At 36.1% G+C, this 17,087-nt stretch overlaps 1 non-coding gene across 1 annotated transcript; it reads left to right on the top strand.

Moving 5' to 3' along the window:
- Positions 1 to 16,522: 16,522 nt before the first annotated feature.
- TRNAS-GCU (transfer RNA serine (anticodon GCU)) lies at positions 16,523 to 16,610 on the top strand. The gene has a single exon. It is a non-coding gene; the product is annotated as a tRNA-Ser (tRNA).
- Positions 16,611 to 17,087: the final 477 nt, after the last annotated feature.

Raw genomic sequence — 17,087 nt, 5'->3', positions numbered from 1 at the left:
TGTATTAAAGTTCCAAATTAATAAAACTTTTCTTTGACTTTCTATATTATCATACTGGGAAGCTTTCCAAAAGATTAAATTACATATATTAGGAATTAGGAATTTGTCTCTCGATAGGTATAGAATCCAAATCACTTTCCTAACTAATAATATTGGGCACTAATGGAAAATTGCGATGAGGTGTGAAGTCTTCTTTCTTGTTTTTTCTTTCCTATAATTTTTGGATTTTTTGCCTTATACTTATCATGTGTGACTTTTGTGTGTATACACGCTCAAATGTGGTATTATTATTTTTCTGATATAATTTCACATGGCATTAGAGGAAGGTCTACATTAATCTCCTTATGTAAATGTGTTGAGTTGAATTCTATAGAATGATTTTCACAAGAATAAATTATTTTTGAATAGATTCATGTTATGGTTGAATGATTATGTGAAACATGGTATAAGAAACAAGTTTATATGGTGGATAGAATATCAGTTGAAATTATAGGAGATAGTTTAAAATATATTATTATAGTGAAAAATAATAATAAATGTATTTGGATATTTCTTTACTTGTATTGTATTTGGTATATATTTATCTATATATCTATATATATGATTGGAGTCTCCACAAGAAATGGTTTTTAGGTAAATTGGTTATTAAAATTAACACTTTGATTGGTTTTCTTTTGGAAGGTCATTCATCTTGTTAATTTTTGTAGTTTAATAGGTATCTTGGTCATTAAAATTAACACTTGGATTGATTTTCCTTTGGCATGCCAATCCATCATGTTAATTGTTGCATTTTTAAATGGCCAAGGAGGATTCTTTAGCCTAATCAGTAATGATTACAGCTATGCAGTTTTAAATTACCAAAGACGATGCTTCAGTTTTATCACTTATAATTACACCTACCAAACCATGTAATGGCACTCAAAGACATTAGGGAGGTTTGAAAACAAAGATATCCATTAGGTACCGTGCCGATGGAATTATCATTCAGAAAACCTTTTTTTGCTAAGAAAGTGCAAGATTTCTTGATAGTTAGAAGCTTGAGTTATGGAACTGATATGACACATGTTTTTACAATGTTATTTAACAACTGCGTATCATATTGTCTTTATGGTGCTACTTAACTTAAGTAGATTACCAATTGGATTGATTTTTTCTTTTGACATAACAGTTCATCCTATTAAGGGAATCAACTTTATATAGTGAAAGAGGATGCTTCGGCCCTATATCTTTTAATTACAAGTTTCAAACTATGTAATGGCACCCAAAGAGCTAAGAGGTAAAGGTATTGAAGGTGTGTCCCTTTGCAAAATCTTCTTTACTGACCACTTGCAAGAATTACTCAATAATTAGAGGCCTCAATCAAAGATATAGGAAAAAAAAAAAATTAACTCAAGTTTCTATCATAAAGAAATAGATGGCGTCCACGGGGTCTTGGATAGACAGTGATCGGGTGTTTTGTTAAGACACTCCTTGATGTGAAGTCACCAGTTCAATTCCCCGCCTCGATCGTGGAGATATATTGGACAAGATGAAGATGTAGTCCTGCTAAAGTTACCAAAAAAATAATGAAACAAATACCACTTTGTCTATATAACTTGATAACAAATTCTATAATGACAATATTAAAATATAATTTTTTTAATTCTCAAGCTAGATTATTTGTTCAATGTCTTCTCTAACAAAATGTTATACCTTTGCATGTTCTAATTTTTCAAGAAGAAGAAATCATGCTCCCTTTCCCACAACAAATCTATCTTAATCCCTTAAAATAAAATATTATATGATATATTAATAACTTGGGAACTATATTTAAAGTTTAGATTGATAGAATAACAAGTCAAAAAATATATGTGGGAAAAAACAAAGAGGCATAAGTAGGTTTAGAAAGTAGTACTTGTGTAATTCAGCTCCTTCAGCTCCAATATATATACTTGTTTCAAGAACATCATTTTCTATTCCCTCCACACTTGTATATGTGCATTATTTTGTTTTGTTATGCACCCACTTAAGTTCCTGTAGTGACCTCAACAACGAGTCTTACATGGAAGGGCACCTTGGAATTAGCAAAAGCATCCTCCAAAGTCGAAACTAGCATATTCGTTACATTAATTACTCACTCTTCGCAAATGAGAATATCATTAATTCACAATTAAAAAAAAACATACAAACACAATGACGTGAACAGTAGAAAAAATACGTTTTTTTGTCAAACACAAAGGAATTGTAGTATATACTACGAAGGAAAACTATAAACTCCTTTATTTAATACCTTGAATCAAACTCAATTGTTTCCGGTAAAACCAATTTCTAAGCTCTAGCACTCCTTTAAAATAATATTCAAGGACACAAAAACTCGTAAAAAATATTAATCATATAGAAGTACAAGGGAAAAAATAGAATTCGGTATGCTCTTGAATTGTATAGAGATGATTGTTGCCCATTTTGATGCAATCTCACAACTAAAAGTAGAGAAAGCAATGAACACGATATCACAAGAGGACAATAGAGACGAAGTTTGTCGCGCATAAAATTTGTAAAATCTATATCTTAAAAATAGGTTGCGACGATTCTTATATAAAGTTCACACATAAAAAGAAAACTGGGATGAAAAGAAAAGCTAAAAAAGTGCATCTCATCCATCGATGAAAAGATTGGATGAGAAGAAAGTTTTAATGAATAGAAGAGTGCTATCTACACTATCCAATTTCGATATGTAGAAATGTGCTTATATTTGACTTTGATTGACAACACCTCAATCACATATTTACTTTCGTGGGTTGTTGAAGTGGGTACCAAACGATTCTGGAATGCATTAGCTCCTAGCAAAGAGATCCCAAAAAACATTCTTGAACTAATGGTTACATTCTCGTATGCTTATTTTGGTGGCATGTATGTTATTATGAGGTTCAACACATGGAATGCATATCAATCTCACGGTAATTATCTCAAATACATGGAATCTAAATGCATCTAATAAACTCCTGAAATCTCGGTTGGTTTATTTCCATATTATCTTCACGAAACAACAATAATTGATGGAAAAAAAAGACCTACTTGGTGGGTTGAAATATAGAATCCAATGTAAATTAACCATTTATGAGACTTCTTAAGATGGATAGCTCACAATGCATTTCAGGGAAAAAAAAGACCTACTTGGTGGGTTGAAATATAGAATCCAATGTAAATTAACCATTTATGAGACTTCTTAAGATGGAGAGCTCATAGTGCATTTCAGGGAAAGGTTATGTGTAATTGCAGCAAAATTAAAATTAAGAAACTTTGAGTGACAAATTAAAAATTATATAGTGATATTTCATATTTATTTGCACAAAGCACTTTCTTTACAACATGATTAAGCTCAACATCGGACTTCATTGTAGTTGAAAGCATTGCTAACCCTTCTAGTGGCTCAAACTAAAAGTACTCCCCTTTCTTTAATTTATCCCTTCATTAGTGAATCTTTATGTTTCCTCTCTTATCATCTCCTTTATTCTTTCTTAGTCTACAATTATTACTATTTTAGGAGATTCTCTAGGCATTCCTTATCTTGCTACTTCTATTGATTGTACTCTCGACATCAAGAAAATCATCTTTCTTTGCTCTGTTAAGGGTTCCATATCCAAGCAAAGCTTTTGGAATTTTTCTCTATGACTAACATAAATCAATATATGTTTAAAACATATGTACTTGGGATATATAGGACACACAAGGTGAACCAAATCAAAATGTATATATATAACTTGATCACTACTCTTTACCAAAATAAATGCACATTCTAACTATGGTTGAAATCGCCTTTAAACAAGGGTTAAATTTTCCCATAAGTGTGTGTGTGTGTGTAAATGTGCTCTATGTTATGATCAATATGAGCTCCACATCAATATGAAACAACAAATTACATTCAAAATAAATTAGACAAATTGGCGAGTGAATACTTGAACTGTATTAACTTAGTTATCACTAGCAAAGTGGGTTATTTAACATTGTAACAAATTCTAACTTCTAAGCAGTACACGACACTAATTACCATCTTTTAGGTGTAATCAAACTCCTTACTCCAAGCTAGAAAAGTACCAAAACATTCTAATTGTGAAACTTAGTTGTAGCCCCTAGCAACACTTATCATAAGTGGCATGTATTATGTACATCATTGCATGCTTCCACACAAAACTTCTAGGTAAAGAACAAGAGAAAATGGCATTCCATAATAATTGAGAACTTTGCACAGATTCCATAGTGCTAACTTGATCAAAAAATGAGGACTAAATTTTGTATACATTCCCAACCAAAAGAAATAAATAAACATAGCTATAAGTTACAATGTGTAACTAAAAAACAAAATAATTTGTCGATAGGTGGACAAGTGGTGACCGAATAGTTGCAGAGTCATAACAAACATTAAAATTTAAACATGAAATTAAACCAAGAGACACCATACTTTGAGAATATGGACCCTACATAATAGCATTTCCAAATATTTCACCTAATCTAGCAATTCCCCATAAAAATTGTATCTAAGTTTTAAGAATTTATTTGTCTTTGCCATTCATATGTTCAGATGGCTCTGACAGGAAGATACCTAGGACTCACCTCCTAGAAAATTTGCTTCACGGATTTCTGCAAATGAATAAGAAGATCCATGGGCTTTCTTTCTCTCTATTCATCTTCAAAATTATCATCGTCATGTTCTTCCTCCATCTGGGGTTCCAAAAGAGGTAGGTAAAACATAGCAAGAGCTCTTAACATTTCCATTCCAAGTGTCTTCGTGCTAAAGGTAGAGAAAAGTGGTTCAATTCAATATTATAACATTTTGACACTAGAAGCATAACCATAACTGGGATCCCTATAAGCATTATCAGAGCTATATCAAATATCATCCCACCCTATAGCAACATCACAATAAGAAATTGAACTTGCACCATTGTTGTAACAAAACAAAAGCACAATTAGTGTTTTTAAAATCATTCTATTCACTGCTTTGTAAAAAAACAAAAAATGCAGATATTAATAGTTTATGGCTACATGTTGGATAAATTGGGTCACAAATTGATGATGTGTGACCACAAATTGCAATCACCAACATGTACAAGCAACAAATTTGTTGACACCAACAGTAGATGCTCATTAGACAACTCAAGCTCTGGACATAACTTACATTTTTGTTTATGGTTCAAGTTTTCACTCAATACATTCTACTCAACTAACTTTGGATATTGGAGAGACAAAATGAATCCTTTAGATCCAACTTGCATCAAAATTTAGTTGAGGTCTAAAATTGCCCACTTATCCAACTCTACATATACTCACAGAGAAAAAAGATAATCCTATGGCAGCTTCGTAGAAATAAATTTTCAAAAACAACAAGGTGAGACCTTTCCCATGGATACTAGACCAAATCCATTTCAAGAGAGTTAAAATTCATACATTAATGAGATATTTTGAAACATAATAAATGGTAACTTATAGTATTATTGAATAGATTGTACCCACTTGGGAAAATGCATAAGGATGGTATCAAGAAAACAACAAAAGTTACAAATAGACGTTCAGTCTGATGAAACTCTTGACTCTAGTAAAAGCTAAATCATCTACAAGCATGTTATGGATTTCCTTAAACACTTTTCGTCCATTTATTTTATTTAAACTTCAAACAAAAAACATTTGAAGTTTGCAAGTAAAGTAGAATTTGAACTAATGATGTTTATAGACATTGTAAGCCTGGAATTAATGAAAACAAATTGAATTGGTACCTCAAGAGAAACTGTGAAGAAAAAGATGAGTAAATGTGCAAGAAAGTCAAGGTGGAGGCAGCAACTATAGTATCCTATTTCAAATGTCACTAACACTTGCACAAGTAAGTTCCAATCACTACTACTAGGTAAATGCTTGCTTATGTAGTCGAACCCTTTTCCCCCTATTATTGTGATTTATAGGGTCTAAGATTCATTGAACTGACCATCCTAAGTTATCTTCATACTGAACAGTCTCATGTATTGGGTGATAAGCTCCTCCCTAGACAAACTTTGCTTAATGTCATGGCTCCATAGCATGTCATTGTACTCAGTGTTACCTCTCCTCAGCTACTGCACGGACTCAGCTCCCCCATGCCTCTTTGTACATATGACCCTAGCCTCATCTGAGAATTTTTGTATCATCATGGAAGAAAGTATTAAATCCTTGCAGGAACACATCAAGACGGCAATGGAATCTGCGACAAAGCACAGGGACCATGTTCATTCATCTCTGTTGATTATTAATGTTACAGGAGAATTTGAAGATGGAAAATTTTGCAAATGGAAATGCTTTTCTGACAAGATTCAATTAAAATAAGCACATAATGTCATGTCATGAATACCTCAACAACATATTCTTAGACCTATCCAGAGCCTTCGACAAGAGACACATGAAATGCATGTAGAGATGTCACATACATGGCATGATGCATGTCCTATCTTAACAACAATTATAAAGTCATCACTTGAATATTAATCTTAGTTAATTTAATGAAATATAAATCACCCCCTGTTTGACCTTTTTGGCCCATGCTTTTTTCCAATTTGTTATATTGCAATAACCCAACATGCATGTGAAAGTTTAGATAAGTCTCTTCCACTCAATGGGCAAAAGATTTGATGATGGTGAATGCATAACTTATGATAGTGTTTCCAACAGATGAAACAATGGTAATTCTCTCCATATCGTGATCAATCTTTTCCCCTCTACCCCCATTTCTTATTTTCCCCAATGTTATTAATTGAGGGGAGTGATTTGAACCAAACCAATGTTGCATTATAGTTGGTACATGCAACCAGTGCTATGGAACTCTGTATTTTTATGAATGAGTATGTTGTATAATCCAAGAATTCAAAGTGCATAAAATAAGTGGTAGTCACTACCTTTAGCTATTACTACATGAAGACCAGGTCTTTGAGGTTTATATTATTATATATGTACGTCAAACAAAAATGGGTTATGGTTTGAGAAGTGACTTTTCATTACTTATTAAAGTGGCATGCCACCTGCTTCATTTGCCTCTGGGATGGCGTTTGCGCTTAGATTGGAACTTAGAGTGAGTCCAAGGAAGCTTTCCATAGTGAGATCAGAGGGAAAGTAACGAGAAAAAAAGGAATAGGCAGTAGGGAAAGTGAGTGGATATGGTTCGTTATAGATAGAAAGAGAAGAAAGGAGAAGGGAATGGAGAGAGAAAGGGAAGGAGGAAAATATAAGTCTTTAATTCAAGTGGGAAGACTCCCTTTCTTCTAGTTAGAAAGGATATTGGATCAGAGGAACTCTATCCCCATTTGATGGAAAAAAGAGCTAATGAATGCATAATTTATGGTTGTCACTCCAACAGATGAAATAATGGTAATGTCTCCATATGGTGATCAATATTTGCCCCTTTACCCCCATTTCTTATTTTCCCCAATGTTACTAAATAAAGGGGAGTACTTTAGCCAAACTTTTGTTGCATTGCCGTGGATATGTGCAATGAGAGTTATGGAACCCTATCTTGCTATGAATGACTATGTTGTATAATCCAGCATGTTGAAGTTCAGAAAATGAGTGGTAGTCACCACCTCTAGCTATTACTATGAGAAGACCGGGTCTTCAAGGAATCCATTATTATACGTTTATGTTGATCAAGTGACTTTAGGTAAGTGGGAAACTTTTCCTAAGCAGGTAAAAACCTGAATTTAAATGTTTATGTTATTTTGGAAAATTTAGCTCCAAATTGATCAAATATTTTATATTGAAAGGTTTCCAATATGGAATTACTAAGGTATATGTTTGCAAATGTTTTCATCCATTGTTTTTTATATATTGGTTTGTTTTATGCAAGTCTTCTAAAATATTATGCTCATTAATTCCAAATCTCTTTTATGGGGAGCCATTAAGATCCAATGGGTATTCCTTATCTAGTGATGTCCCTTGTGGTTGTAGTGTCATGAATTTTGGTTTAGGTTTCTTGGTGTTATGGCTAAAACTATTGTCTTCCCATTGATAATATTCAAAGAAAATTGCCCCTCCTAGTAGTTCATATGTTCAAGAGATGACAACAATTGCAGATCTCCCTTAACCTTAAGAAATGCATATCTATTATCGGTAGTGACTCTTCCTTTGCCTCTGCATTAGTGCTCAAGTATATATTCAAGATATGGCAACAATTGCATATATCCCTTAACCTGAATAAATGCATATCTATTGTCAATAACAACTATGTTGTTTACTTTACATTTGGATTTGGAACACGAATGGGAACTGACGAGGAGAAGCTAGTACAATAAGAAGGGGTGTCAAGGCTGGGTAAAAATGCCACGATTTCTTATGTTTCTGTCTCAAAATATCTAACACAGTAATAGCTAGCTTATATTATGGTGACTAGGTAGGGCATCTTGTCCTAAATATGGAAGTGTGAAGGAGAAGCCCAAGGATATGGGCAGTGCAAAGGAGAAGCCTAAACATAGCCACAATTAGCTTCAATAAGAACCTACAAGCTACCGAGGTACTCAATACTCTACCCACTCTAGTTCATTTCATGAAGAATTTAAATTCACTCTTAAATGATTCAAAGAAATTGCAAAATGGCATACCTATTTATTCTCAATCCTGTGTGAAAACTACCATCAATGAAAGAGCTTCAATTTAAGGTCGAATGGTTTCAATAGCTAGAGATGTACCCAAATCTTACCAAGTTGACAAGCGCATGAGCAGGATGAGATAGGTCTCCAATGGAATGTAATATGAATTGATTTGGACTCGAGCTCTAGACTTCAACAACTCCAACTCCATACTTCAACAATGTTTTCATTTCTCACAATTATGAATGGCTTTAGGCTTGTTGAAAATAGCAACAAGAAATGATAAATATAGAAGTGTTAAATTTAGTACTGCTATAAATAGCATTTCGGGATACCTTCCTATTTTAGTTAGTCCCTAAACTAAAATAGAGAAGTAAAAATTCGAATTTGATCTTAGCAATTGTTTGTAAAATAATTAATTAATTCACCATGAGTTAATTAGTTGTAGAAAATCAAACATGAAGTCTATGTGGGGACATGCAACAGTTTCTCCATTGATTGAGGAATTTATCCATCAGTTAAAGAGATAAGGATGAGTTGTAATATTGAGTTGTAATTAGTTGGCTCAATTAACTGAGTCAAGTCCAGTTAGATTAATTCAAACAGTTTTTTGAATTAATTGTGAGTTCAGTTAGTTAATGCATGCATGCATGTAACTGCTGCACTTCAGATAACTGAATATTCTCTCATAAATAACTCATGCATGTCAGTTCAGATAGAGACCCAGTTGAGATCAGATGGAGGGACAGTGTACTATCAGTTGCAGGAATATTCCATTGTGAATATCTCTTGCATGCAGAAGGAATTCTTTCCTTGAGGATTACGCGGTTACTTCTTCATTTTTTGTGAGTGTGATGAGGCCAATTCACACATGTGGTATCACTAGACCCCAAGAAAAATTGCACAAGGAAATAGGAGGCTTGGAGGGCTTGAGGAGGACATATATTAAGTCTATTCAGTCTATTCAGTCTGTGAGTTGTATTTGTTTTATTACGGAGAGAGAAGGATAGTTTGAGAGTTGATTCTTTTTGTAACTTGAACATATTTCCACTTGTATGATAATACAGAGATTGGGGTTTTAGGCTGAGGCTTTCCCCGGGTTATTTCTTCTATGTTAAGTGTGATTGATTTCTAATTCTCAGTTATATGTGTTCTCATTGATCTTGCTCAATTCAATTAAGCTTCTGCAAAGTTTGTTGTAGAAGTAGATCTTGTATTTTGCTTTAGTCTATTTCATAATCTATTAATCTACAGTGGGAATTTCTACATGGTATTGGAGCAAAGTTGATCAAAGGAGAAGAACATTATACAAGAAGGGATAAGTTCGAAGTTTGTGGTTCCTGAATATAGAAATCAAGTTCTTATCACATCTCAATTTCACCAACGGCGTTCAACGGTTTAAGACTCAAATATGCTCTTGATGGTAGTTCAAATTATATAGCCTGGAAGGATCACATGGAAGCAGTATTGGAGGATAACGATCTAAAGGAATTCATTTATCAAGAAGTCCCCAAGCCGACTAATGCTACTAAACTGGCGGAATGGAAGAAATGTGTGGATGGAGCAAGGAGAATCCTTCTGGAGGGAGTTGAAGACCACGTTGTCTCAAGCCTCCATGGGAAGGAGACACTATTTTCGATGTGGAAATCATTGAAAGATATATATCAGAATAGCAATGATCAGAGGAAGTTGGCACTGAAAGACAAGCTTCGGAAAATCAAGTGTGAAAAGGGCGACACGATCTCTACATATCTGAACAAGCTCACCACCTACAGGGATGAGCTTGGAAGTGTAGGGATCATGACCGTTGATGATGACATGGTGAGTCTTGCACTCCTCAGTCTTCCTAAGAGCTGGCATAGCTACCAAGACTCGGTTAATGGAAGAGAAAAACTGCCAGATTGGGAACGACTTTGGTCGGATCTGATGCAGGAGGAAATAAGAAGAAGCACCAGAGATGGATCCTCATCGAAGCAAGATGATGAGGAAAATCTAGCCTTAGTGAGTAAGGCAAGGAAAGGGAAAGGGAAGGCGTCCCATCCCAAATCCGGTTCTTCCCATGGTGCAAAGAAGTTTGACAAATCGAAAGTGTGATGCTTTTATTATCATGAAGTGGGCCATTATGCTACGAATTGTCCACAGAAGAAATCCAAGAAGGGTTCCTTGAAGGGATCTGATGGTGAGGCACTGGCCTCACAGTTTGAGTTGGATTTCTCGCTTATCGCATGCATGGTTTCATCCATGGTGGGATGTGTGTGGTACCTGGACAGTGGAGCTTCATTCCACATGTCAGGTGACAAGAATCTTTTCAGTACCTTGGAGGAGAAGGATCTCTAGATGCAGATTGAGATGGGCGATGATGGAAAGTGTAGAAATTTCACCTGTAGATCAAACTGGTAATGCAATGTACTAAAGCAAAACACATGATCTACTTCTACAAAACATTAAGCGGAAGCAAAATCGATTTCATGAGCAACATAAACCATAAACACATATAACTGATCAAGAGAAATAATCACACATAACACAGATATATCACTGGGGAAAGCACCAACATAAAACCCCAACACTGTATTATCAATCAAGTGGAAATCCTCTTCTGTTTACAAAAAATATCAGCTCAAGAGCTATCCTGTACTTCCTGCAATCAAAAGATGAAGATGAAGGACTCACTATGCCTCAATATGTAGGCAACCATCCATCAATCTCCTCTTTCCTTGCACAATTTTGATTGGGGTCCAATTACAAACCATATGTGAATTGGCCCCAAATCATACCTGCTGTCAACCATAGGTCCAACTACATAATCCTTGAGGACACTAGTTCCTCGTGCATGCAAGGAATATTCCATGGAAAGATCCAAGCATCTGATAGTACACTGTCCCTCATCTGATCTCAACTGGGTCTCTGACATAACTGACATGCAACAGTTATCCATGAGTGAATCTTCAGTTATCTAAAATAATAGTTGTCACATGCATGCAAGCATTAACAAACTATATTTTATTATTTTAACAACTTATTAAAATAATCTAACTGTACTTGACTAGTTAGAACTAAGTCAATTGATTCTCTCACTATAGAACTCATACTTATTCCCTCAATCAGTGGAGGAAATTAAGGATCAATTCCTCAATCAGTGGGACAACTCATGTGCATGCTCACAAAGACTTCAAATTCGAATTTCCTTAACTAATTAACTCAACTGAATTAATTAATTAATATTTCCAACTATTGTTAAGACCAAGATTAATTTTACTTCCTATAGATAGACTAGGGATAGCTATAAATAGGAAGGGACCCAGAAATGCTATTTTTAGAACTTTCTATTTTAGCAGTTTCACCTCTCACCCAAGGTGCCCAATGACCTCACTGGCCAAACTGCTATTTTTTAGACATGTTATTTTTAGACATTCTATTTTCAGCACATTCTAAATTTAGCTTTCTTGTTGCCCACTTTTCAACAGAAAGTACCATGTTTCAAGTGAAGGTACGGTTTTGTTTCAGAGGGAGCATGGAGCTCCCCTCACCCTGACTGATGTAAAGTATGTACCAAGTCTAAAGAAGAATCTTGTGTCTGTCGCTATGCTAGAAGATAAAGGCTCTGATGTAGTCTTTAGTAAAGGAAAGGTATTCCTGAGGCATATCAGTACTGGACAGATAAAGCGAATTGGGATTCGAGTAAAGAATCTCTACAAGCTAAAGGTAGACGACTATGCTACATTGAGTTCCAAAGCTGAGATGGTGTAGAGCCAAGATGTTGGCAAGCTATGGCATAGAAGACTGGGCCACTTGCACCATGGAGCCTTGAAGATCATGTAGCAGATTTCTACCAGGCTACCCAAGGGAAAACTAGAGCAGATGAATACATGCAAAGGTTGTACCTTAGGTAAGTATGCGAAATCTTCCTTTTCGGATCGAGACAGTAAAGCTGGAGCAATCCTATAGCGAGTTCACTCAGATGTTTGTGGACCATTCTCTATAGCCTCCATCGCTAAACAAAGGTACTATGTTATTTTTATTGATGATTTTTCTTGTAGATGTTAGATCTACTTTATGCAAAAGAAGGATCAGACCTTCTTGAGGTTTTGTGAGTTTAAAGCCTTGGCAGAAAAAGAATCTGGAAAGAAAATAAAAGCCTTGTGTAGCGACAATGTTGGAGAGTATGTCTCCCAACAGTTTAAAGACTTCTGCATTGCAGAAGGAATTAAACGGGAGTTGATGACACCCCATAACCCACAGTAGAATGGGGTGGCCGAAAGGAAGAACAGATCGATTATGGGGGCAACAGGAGCGATGTTGCATGACCAAAGCCTACCACTGCATTTGTGGGTTGAGGCATGCAATACAGTAGTATACTTGCAGAACGGAAGCCCACACCGTATACTGGGGATGAAGGCACCTATGGAGGCCTTTTCGGGGAAGCGACCAGATGTGAGTCACTTCCGAATCTTTGGATCATCACTTTACTGTCATGTGACCAAAGATGCACGCAAGAAGCTGGATCCAAAAATTGAGTTGGGAATACTTGTGGGGTACATGGATGCACCCCACAACTATCGGATGTACCTGCCTAGCAGTCAGAGGATAGTGGTACGCAGGGATCTGAAGTTCGACGAGCAGAAAGCCATGTTATTATCACTTGAGAGGGAGCTCAAGTTACATGCAGAGGAGGAACTTTCAGTTCCTAATGAGGAGCCTCAGATTGATGCAGAGCAGCTGCATGCAGAGGATCCGGGAGTGGAGACATCCACTCATGCTGAGACTTCCAAAGATGGGAAGAAATACTCAAGGGAAGCTAACAGGGTGATGTTGGATGCGCAAGAGAATGTGGGACAACCATCTTCTCAGTGCAGACAAAGGAGGTCACCCGAGCGGTACACTAGGTACATGGCCCTGGTTGGGGAGTGTGTAGATACCGAACCTTCTTCGTTCGAGGAGGCAGTGCAGCAACTAGTATCGGTTGATGCAATGGTAGAGGAGTATGACTCTGTCATTCGAAACAGTGTCTGGGATGTTGTCCCAAGACCTCAGGGCAAGTCAGTGGTGAGTTCTAGATGGCTTTACAAGGTAAAGTAGGCAGTTGAAGGTAGTGTTGAGAAACATAAGGCAAGGTTTGTTGCCCGTGGTTTCTCACAGGTCGAGGGGATCAACTACGATGAGACCTTTGCTCCCGTAGCGAGATACTCATCTATCAGATCGATGTTGGCACTATCAGCTCAGATGGGTTGGAAAATCCATCAGATGGACGTGAAGACAAAATTCCTCAATGGGAAGATTGAGGAGGAGGTGTACATTGAGCAGCCAAAGGGTTCAAGACCTTCGATCGTGAGTCGCATGTGTGCTAACTCAAGAGGGCTTTGTATGGACTAAAGCAAGCACCCCATGCTTCGTACACTAGGATTGACAGCTATTTCACTGGGTTGGGCTTCACCAGAAGTGAAGCAGATGTGAACCTTTACCACATCATGGTAGAAGGTAAACCATTGATCATTGTTCTTTATGTCGATGATCTGATTTTGACAGGTGATGATCAGCTGATCCAGTCTTGCAAGAGAGTTTGAAATGAAAGACATGGGTCTTATGCAATACTTTGTAGACATGGAGGTGTGGCAGAAAGATGGTCAAGTATTTGTGTCTCAAGGTAAGTATGCCAATGAGATACTCAGGTGCTTTCACATGGAGAAGTGCAAACCCATGCAGACTCCTTGGTTGGGAACTGGAGGAAGGAGGATGCTACCTTAGGTGAGGTAGTAGCTGCTACTGTTTATCGGCAACTGGTGGGTTCACTTATGTATCTGGTGAACACACGACCCGACTTATGCTTTGCGGTGAACCAATTGAGTCAAGCTATGGTTCAGCCTACCAAGTTGTTTTTGAAGGTAGCGAAGCATGTGCTAAGATACCTCAGAGGCACATCTCAGTTCAAATGTGGTACAGATGGACAGAGGGAGTGAAGCTTCAGGGCTTCACAAATGAGGATTGGGCAGGGAGTCCATCAGATCGAAAGAGCACTTCTAGAGGAATCTTCAACCTTGGTTCAGCTGCAGTTTCCTGGTACAGTAGGAAACAGAGGTCAGTTGCACTTAGCTCAGCAGAGGCTAAATACATGGCTGCTAGTCAGGCTACATGTGAGGGAATTTGGATGCCAAAGATTCTAGTGGGATTGTTTGGTCAGAGGATGGATCCAGCCGTGATCTACTGCAATAATTAGAGTTGTATCAAACTCTCTGAGAATCCATTTTTTCATGACAGGTCCAAGCACATTGATATCCAGTATCACCATCTTCGAGATTGTGTGGTCAAGAGGATCATGTTGTTGTTGTATGTTTCGACCGAGGAACAAGATATTTTGATGAAGGAATTGTCAAAATGCAAGTTCGAGTTCCACAAAGACAAGATTAGGGTTACTGATAATCCCTTTCTTGTTGAGAGGGAGTGTCGAAAATAGCAACAACAAGAAATGCTAAATATAGAAGTGCTAAATTTAGTACTACTATAAATAGCATTTCGGGATACCTTCCTATTTTAGTTAGTCCCTAAACTAAAATAGAGAAGTAAAAATTCGAATTTGATCTGAACAATTGTTTGTAAAATAATTAATTAATTCACCATGAGTTAATTAGTTGTAGGAAATAAAACATGAAGTCTATGTGGGGACATGCAACAGTTTCTCCATTGATGGAGGAATTTATCCATTAGTTAAAGAGAGAAGGATGAGTTGTAATTAGTTGGCTCAATTAACTGAGTCAAGTCCAGTTAGATTAATTCAAACAATTCGTTGAATTAATTGTGAGTTCAGTTAGTTAATGCATGCATGCATGTAACTGCTGCACTTCAGATAACTGAATATTCTCTCATAAATAACTCATGCATGTTAGTTCATACAAAGACCCAGTTGAGATCAGATGGAGGGACAATGTACTATCAGTTGCAGGAATATTCCATTGTGAATATCTCTGGAATGCAGAAGGAATTATTTCCTTGAGGATTGCGCAGTTACTTCTTCAATTTTTGTGAGTGTGATGAGGCCAATTCACACATGTGACATCACTGGACCCCAAGAAAAACTACGCAAGGAAATAGGAGTCTTGGAGGGCTTGAAGAGGACATATACTGTGTCTATTCAGTCTGTGAGCTGTATTTGTTTGATTGCAGAGAGAGCAGGATAGCTTGAGAGCTAATTATTTTTGTAACTTGAACATATTTCCACTTGTATGATAATACAGAGATTGGGGTTTTAGGTTGAAGGTTTTCCCAGGTTATTTCTTCTGTGTTATGTGTGATTGATTTCTCATTCTCAGTTATATGTGTTCTCATTGATATTGCTCAATTTGATTAAGCTTCCGCATAGTTCATTGTAGAAGTAGATCTTGTATTTTGCTTTAGTCTATTACATAATCTGTTGATCTACAATGGGAATTTCTACAAGGCTTGCTTGAGTACACAAATAATCCTTATCATATTAATTCTTCTTGTCTAACAAGTCAATTGTCATGTTGCCAATGATCTAATCTAGAGCAACTGTGTTTCTTATTACTCATTAAAACTTCAAACTTAGAGTATGTTAATATCTCACATAAACCATATGCAAATATACACACATTTAACATTAAATGATTAATGATAAAATTACTCCTACCATCACTTCATTATTGATTCATCACTCAAAAATATGAATGAAATTCCAAATTTTTAAAACCCATCTTCAAAAAAGTGAAGAGACGATTGATGGGATCTACAGGAATAAGACGCCAAGAAAAGCAGAAAAAATCAGTCATACAGAACTATTTTTAACGAAATGAACAATACGATTGACTGGATTGTTCTTTATCCAACTGAATAATCGCAATATTCATTATATTGCCGATACAATCTGTACATACTATGATATACACCTTTACTCCACCATTCATTTTGTTACACATGAACTCTTCCATCTTGGAGAGATGGCTGAGCGGACCAAAGCGGCGGATTGCTAATCCGTAGTACGGATCATCCGTACCGAGGGTTCGAATCCCTCTCTCTCCGTTCGTCCACTATTGATCCTGAAAACGAATAACCCCGAATCTTTCTACGGAACGGAAAAGGCCCATTAACCTAGAGACTTCCTATTTTGACCTTTTTTTTTCATTGCATAGCACAAAATGATAAAGTTATCATTTTGACTGAGCATTTGAACTCAGTATTTTATTTTTTTCCCGCAGTGCAGTAAAGTATTACTGTTTATGGAACAGTAATAGCTCCACTCTTTAGTAGAAAAATGATATTTTTTCATCAAAAATTATATCTGACTTAGTCCATCACTTCATTATTGATTCATCACTCAAAAATATGAATGAAATATTTTTTTTATCCAAAGAAATAATGTAAAATGGTAATAAGACTTCAAATATACATGCCCAATTAAAAACTATAAAAAGATAATCAAATAATTTTAAATAGAAAGTCATCCTAAAATCTATGAAAAGGTAATCAAATAATTTTAAATAAAAAATTGTCTTAAAA

The sequence above is a fragment of the Pinus tabuliformis genome, chromosome 2_1 (assembly GCF_031772625.1).
Source record: "Pinus tabuliformis cultivar Carrire ecotype Pingquan chromosome 2_1, CPIR1, whole genome shotgun sequence".
Lineage (NCBI taxonomy): Eukaryota > Viridiplantae > Streptophyta > Pinopsida > Pinales > Pinaceae > Pinus > Pinus tabuliformis.
The sequence above is the reverse complement of the archived record's forward strand: the minus strand, read 5'-3'. Positions and strand labels throughout refer to the sequence as shown.